Source organism: Miniopterus natalensis, chromosome 2 (genome assembly GCF_054644295.1).
Source record: "Miniopterus natalensis isolate mMinNat1 chromosome 2, mMinNat1.hap1, whole genome shotgun sequence".
NCBI classification, from domain to species: Eukaryota; Metazoa; Chordata; class Mammalia; order Chiroptera; family Miniopteridae; genus Miniopterus; species Miniopterus natalensis.
Window position 1 is genome coordinate 118252241 of NC_142082.1, and position 6938 is coordinate 118259178.

General features: G+C 39.4%; 1 long non-coding RNA gene across 1 annotated transcript; it reads right to left on the bottom strand.

The window, feature by feature from the left end:
* Positions 1-1598: 1598 nt before the first annotated feature.
* On the bottom strand, positions 1599-5492 carry LOC148093795 (uncharacterized). Its single transcript, XR_015713996.1, has 3 exons — positions 5277-5492; positions 3697-3802; positions 1599-2634 (listed from the first exon to the last, which is right to left on the bottom strand). It is a non-coding gene; the product is annotated as an uncharacterized LOC148093795 (long non-coding RNA).
* Positions 5493-6938: the final 1446 nt, after the last annotated feature.

A 6938-nucleotide genomic window follows, 5' to 3' on the forward strand; every position in this document is an offset into this window, starting at 1 on the left:
GGTTTTATTGAGGCTTCAGTTGAGGCACGACCAATTAAATCATTGGCCATTGGTGATTCAAAACTTTAAGGCTTTCTAAAAGTCAAGTTTTATTGAGCTACAACTTACATGCATCACATTCTTCCATTTTAAGTGTACAGTTTAATAAATTTTGAGAAGTACCCAAGTTGTGTATCTACTACCAATATTAAGATATGGGACATTTTCATCACCCCAAAAACTTCCCTCATGCCTCTTTGTAGATAACCTGTCCCTTCACCCCCATGGCCCACTAGCAACCAATGACCAATGTGTTTTCAGTTTCCAGTTTTGACTTTTCATATAAATGGAACCATATCTCATAGAGTCTATTGTATCTGACTTATTTCACCTAAACACTTAGAGTAATGCTTTTGAAATTTATCCATATTGTTGTATGTATCAGTTCATTGCTTTTTGTTGCTGAGAAATATTCCATTGTATGACTATACCACAACATTTTTATTCATTTGGCTATCGATGGACTTTTCTCTACTCTGAATAGAGCAACTGTGAGCGCTTGTATGGCCAATATGTATTCATTTCTCTTAGTTAAATATCAGTGGAATTGCTGGGTCATATGGTAAGTATATGTTTAACTTTATAAAAATCTTCCAAATCATTCTTCAACAGAGTTGTATTATCTGCACTCCCACCAGCAATGTATTAGAGCTCCAGTTGTTTTACATTGTCTCCGACAGTTAGTATTATCAATCCTTTAAATTTTAGCCATTCTAATGGATGTGTAGTGGTATTTCCTTGTGCTTTTAATTCCTAGTTTCGTGATGATTAATGACGTTGAATATTTTTGCAAATGTTTATTGTTATTTGTATACCTTCTTTGGTAAAATGTTTGTTCAAAATATTATTATTTTAATCTTTCCCTAAGGATATGCTTATTGATTTTAGACAGAGGGGAAAGGGGGGCAAAGAGAGAGAGAGCGAGAAACATCAATGTGAGAGAAAACATCAATTGGTTGCCCTCTGTAAGTGCCCCAACTGGGATGAAACCTGAGACCTAGGTATGTGCCCTGACTGGAAATCGAACCCACAACCTTTCAGTGTACCAGGTGACGCTCCAACCAACTGAGCTACACTGACCAGGGCCTGAGTTGTATTATTTTTCATGTATTCTGCATACAATCTCTTTAACAGGTATGTGATTTGCTAGAATTTTTTTTCAATCTTTGGCCTGTCTTTTCATTTTCTTAAGTGCCTTTTGAAGACTAGACATTTTAAATTTTATGAAGTCCAATTTGTCATTTTTCACTTATGTTTCATGTTTTGGTGTCCTAAGAAATCTTTCCTTATTTATTTATTTATTTATTTATTTATTTATTTATTTATTTATTTAATTTTGCTACCCAGTTGTTAGTGCCCCTTGTTGAGAAAAGTACTTTTCCCCATTGAATTTCTTTGGCACCTTCCTCAAAAATAAACTGACTAAATATGTGTGGGTCTACTTCTGAACTCACTAGTTTGTTCCATTCATTTATATAGCTATCCTTAAATACCACATTGTCTTGATGATTGAAGTTTCATAGTAAGTCTTGTAAACTTTTACATTTTAAATAAATAAAGTGAATATTGATATCCTTCAAAAGCCTAATTACCCCTGAGATAGTTGTTATTCTGTAGTGCAGGCTTACATAGATTTGGGAAGATATCATTCCTCCAAAGATGGAAGAAATGCTATTCTTAGTTGTTACCTGAGATGGTCTGTTTTCCTGTGTTGCACAGACAGGGGTTTTACTAAACCCAAGGGATCCACAGCTAGAATTCAGGTCTTGGGTCTTTGGGAAAACTTACTTCTTTTTTTCACTAACCTCTGATTGAAATTCAGTTGTTTCCCTCAGTTATAAATGTGGACAACAAATCTTATTAATATTGGCAGTCCCTGAGACTCTTGCCAATAGAAGGTACAGATATTTTCAAGTTACATTACAGTTGTGGCTGATGTTTTCAAATATCATTCACATTTATTATTACCTCGAAATTATAAATTTTAGAAATGCTACTTGATCTTGTTATTTAATGAATTAATAAAACACACACATACAACTAAATTATAATTTAAAATTTTTTGGTAGCTATCTCAATACAATTGATTTCCTTTGTCATATTATGTATTTTACTACGTATTTAAAAAACTTGAGTAGGGGCCCAATGGCGTTTCCATACTGGCTACTGCTTAGGTTTTCCACCACCCTAGGAAGTCCATTAAAAGTGTCTTTAATTCTTCAGTTTAGAATACTACCAGCTTTGCCTTGTTTCATCTTATGCTATATATAATATAATCATAATATAAATGTAACATTACCTATTATTTCATCTTATTAATAAAGGTTCAATAAATCTCAGTAAACTTGTGAGATTGGCGTGCTTCATGTCAGAATGGAGATTCTAAGGTCTATCACAGGGTTCCTGTCTTTGAGGAACTTAGGTCCAGATTAGGCAGATAAGGAAGCAGTAAAGACGATCTACTGTTTCTGTGCTCCAATGATCACCCATGGGAGGGACCTAGATGATGTTCTTACCCTTTGCCTAGGTGGTGGTGGAGATTTGGGCAGAATATCAGCAAATGCTCCCCACTGGGATCGACACATAGTAGAAAACCTGGAGCATAAGAAAGCATTAATGAGAATGGGAAGTGACTGTTTCACACAGAAGAAACATGTGCGAGCATCCAACTCAACCCAGCCTGGAGACCTGGGTAGAAGGATGGCCAAAGGAGGAGTTATGCATTGCCCCCAGCTCTCCCAGGATGTGTCAAGGCAGGCATTCTCATATTGCAAAAGGCAAAGTGGCTTCCCTCTCTTGAATAGAATATTCAACTTCCATTCACCATTCTATTCTGGCAGGTGAAAATTCTTTTTCTCGGGCCCTTTGTTTCCCAGAAGCTGTTAGGAGGTGAAGAACCCTTGTTTGGTTGATGGAGACCTTCTGGCTAGGGCCCTTCCCTATTTTTTGTGCCCTGCCCACGGGCTCTTTCAGCGTGCATCCTTGGCTTTAGCGAGGACTGGTGGCGGTGCACTATTGTGCTCTCAGATGCAATGGCACAATGGTACAAATGTGTCTGTGGATATAGACGCACAGCCCCAATCTCTCCTTCAGCACTTCAGCCCCGGACCCTGTCTAGGGCAGTGGAGGTCCTCCCCCACCCTGGATTAAAAAAATCATTTATTGCATCCTAAACAGACATTCCTGTTTAAACTGTCCTCAAGCCGGGAAGCAGCAGGGGCTGCTCAGTTCATTAGGGACTAATTGTCTCTGGAGCACTCTTATGGGCTGTGACAGAGCCTTTCTGCCTGCGTGTGCCAGGTCCTGGGACCCTTCCTCTGGAATGGGCTCCATTTTCACCTTCCTCATTGGGGCCTAAATGGAGGAAGTTCCAGCTGCACATTTACTGATATTCTTGCTCAGATAGGAATGTAGATGAAAAACCTTTATATTTTTGAGGGTTTCTGTTTAGTTTAGGAAAATGTTTCATCTTGCTCAGCTATCCTTATGGGAAACAGGTTGCTTGTCTTTGAGGGGTTTCTGCTTCCAATTGCTGAGGTGACATTACACTTTATGAGAAAGAGGATGGTGCTCTTTCTTGCTCTCTGTAGGAGAGGTTTTGGTTTTTTTTTAAAGGCATTTTTAATAATGACTATAAAATTTCATGACTTCACTTACCCAGCATTATTCTTTTCTCTCAGAGAATAGGCTAGGCTGTTTTCCCAGGGAGGATCAGTGTATTCATTTCCTTCCTTTTCTCTGCAGCATGTTCTGAATGCTTTCACTGCTAGGCATAAAACAAACAGTAAAAATGATATATTTTCGGCCCCCACCCCAGGTTGAATAGAAAAATACAAACATTTTAAAATTAAGTGCAATAAAGCTATATTGATGCTGCCATAGTCATCTGCACAAAGTATAGTTGGGACAGACTAAAAAGATAGTGATTTAAATGTGGGGGCGGGATCATAAATATTGAAGGACAGCATAAAAACGTGTTGACAGGAAGAGAGAGGGATGTTAGCTCTCCTGGAAGGGAGATCAGTGGGAGCAAAGTCCAGATGGAGGCAACCCTAGAGATGTTATGGAAGTCACAGAAAGTCCAGATAATTTGAAACTGGGGTTAGATGGAGTTCAGCGAAAGATTATGCTGATGAAGGAGACGGGGAAGCATCAAGGAGGATTTGGATGCCAGGCTAAAGAGATTGGATTTTCCTGTAAGAAAATGCAAAGGCCACAGAAGAGTTATAAGTAAGAGACTGATGGCAAGGAAAGCAAGAGGGCAGTTATGAGGTCCTGAACTTAGACAGTAGCAGTGGGGCTGGGGAGAAGAGGCAGTGAACGGAAACGCAAGAGGCTGAATGACTATGACCTAATGTTCAAATGGATTGGAAGGAGAGGGAAGTCTAGACGAATTTGGTTTTCAGCTGAAAGTTTCCTTCACTGAAAAGGAGTATTAGAGGAAGAGTAGGTTTGACAGGAAAGTTTTAATTTTGACTTTGAGATGCTAGTGGTATCCTCATAGTGAGTGGCAATATCCATCAGGCAACTGGATGGACAGGCCTAGGACTCGAGAGAGAGCTTCAGGGGAGAGAGAGATAGCCTAGAAATTAAGATGTAAGCATCATCAGATACACAGTTTTGGAAGCCATGACCATGTCCCTTGGAAAGTGTGGACATTAAAAAAGGCTCAAGGACAGAGCCCTCAATGGGAAAAGCTAATATTTAAGGAACAAAGAGCGAAGAGTCTGTAAAGAAGGTGGGGTGTGGGGTCTGGGGTGGGGAACAGATAAGTTAAGGAGAAAATTCTAGGAGCGGTGGCTCTTTTGGTTTCCAGGAAGCAGCTCCTGGACATCAAATGTTCCCTCTGTCTCTCTGATTTCTATGCCTTTTTGTCTCTCTTTGTATGGGCTTTATCTCTTCTCTCTCATGATCTCTTCCTCTGATTATTCATAGTTTCTGACGCTCATTACTTTGGCTTCCTATGGTCAAACATTGCCTCCAGAATCTTTTTATACGCCATGACCTTTCAGCTCCCATGCCAAAGTATTTTCTGTTTCAAGTTCCTGAGAAGAGACTCTAATAGGTCTCACTTCTCTTTGAGCCATGTCTCATCAGGGATCTAGGCTGCCATGACCAGGTATGCATTCTCACTTCCATCACCTGTGGTCCTGAGAGTCTGGGGTAGAAAACATGGCTGGCTGGGTTTACCCCTTTGGGAGGAGATATGAGCAAGGAGAAAAAAAGTGATCAATTACTTTGAATATCTGTAGTTTAAGAAGATTATGGAAGGGAGTCCTCGACAACGGCAGATACCATAGCATGATCAAAAAAGAGTCTTTTGGCCTGGTCGGGCATGGCTCAGTGGTTGAGCATTGACCTAGGATCCAAGAGAATGCAGTTCAATTCCTGGTCAGGGCACATGCCTGGGTTGTGGGCTTGATCCACCCCCTAGTCGGTGGCGTGCAGGAGGCAACCGATCAATGACTCTCTCATCATTGATGTTTCTGTCTCTCCCTCTCCTCCTTTCCTCTCTCTGAAATCAATAAAGATATATTAAAAAAGAAAAAGAAAAAAAGAGTCCTTTGGATCCGTTGATCTGGGTGCCAGCTGAAGCACTGGCCCTTTGCTGGGATGATGGAGAGACATCTGCTTGAGTGAGTTGGCAGTGAACGAGGGAAGGAAATGGAGACATAGAGTAGTGGCCTCCTCTCAACCAGGATCTTTACATCAAACTTCATAATATAAAAGAAAGGAAAAGGGGTGGTGTCAAAACAGGACACAGAGTGTAGTGGTAGCTGTCCTTTCCCACCCCATATATTTTATTATTGTATGTTTTCTTTTTAAAAATTCAGGTATAGTTGGTATACAATTTTATATTGTTTATATTTGTTTCAGTTGTACAATATAGTGATTTGACATTTTTATACCTTACAATGTGATCACCCCACTAATTCTAGTAATCTTCTGCCACTGAGACCTGGTGAGGTTAAGTGACTTGTTCAGTGTCACATACCTTGTGGCAAAACCAGGAATAGAACACAGGTTTTCCAACTTAAGGCACAATATAATTATTTTTTTAAGTAATCATTGTCCCACTAATTTTGTAATATCCTGCCTATACTATATGCTCCTAACCAGAGCACTGTATTTGAATTAGACTGACAAGCCAGTGTCCTAATCTAAGTCAGGTTCCAGTCTGCATTTGGCTATACTGGCATAAAACCTCTCATTACTGGGTAATCAGAACATAGACTCTAAAGCAAATCTCACGCAGGCCTTCATACACATTCTTAATTAAAATAAAAACAAACACTAAAGTAGTAGCTAAAATTAGTAGTCATGAGATTCCTTACCTCCTTTTGGAAGACCCTTTTTTCTTTCTTCACTTAGCTTACTTCAGTTTTTTCATTCTCTTCTTACTTGATCTCTTAAATACTTTCAGTCACTGGTCACTCCATAGGACTTTAAATATCCTCTCCCTTGGTTCATGTGATGACAAGCTCTTGGTCTTTGTGCTTTACCCCTGGATGTAGAACCTTCATGTTGGAGTTACTAAAGATGCAGTCCCAGTTTCCCCATTCTTTCCCTATGCTTTTTGCCCTGAGTGATATCATCCATGTCCATGTATATTTTGATAACTTCTAAATTTTTATCCAGGCTTCCCCTTTGTTCCGCAGACCCTTAGACTAGTGCTTCTTTAACATCACTTGAATTTCTCCAAGGCATCCTACACTCAAAATACCCAAAATGAAATTTTCAGTTTTCTCTCAAACATTGCTCTTCAGTGTACATTAGCATCACTTTTCATCTAGTCAAACAGCGTGGAGACTGTTAGCACCCATTGATTAAAGAGCACTAGGAACAAAGTTGTAGTCCAAATTAGATTTTTTTCACTTACTTCAACTAGAGGGAATAAA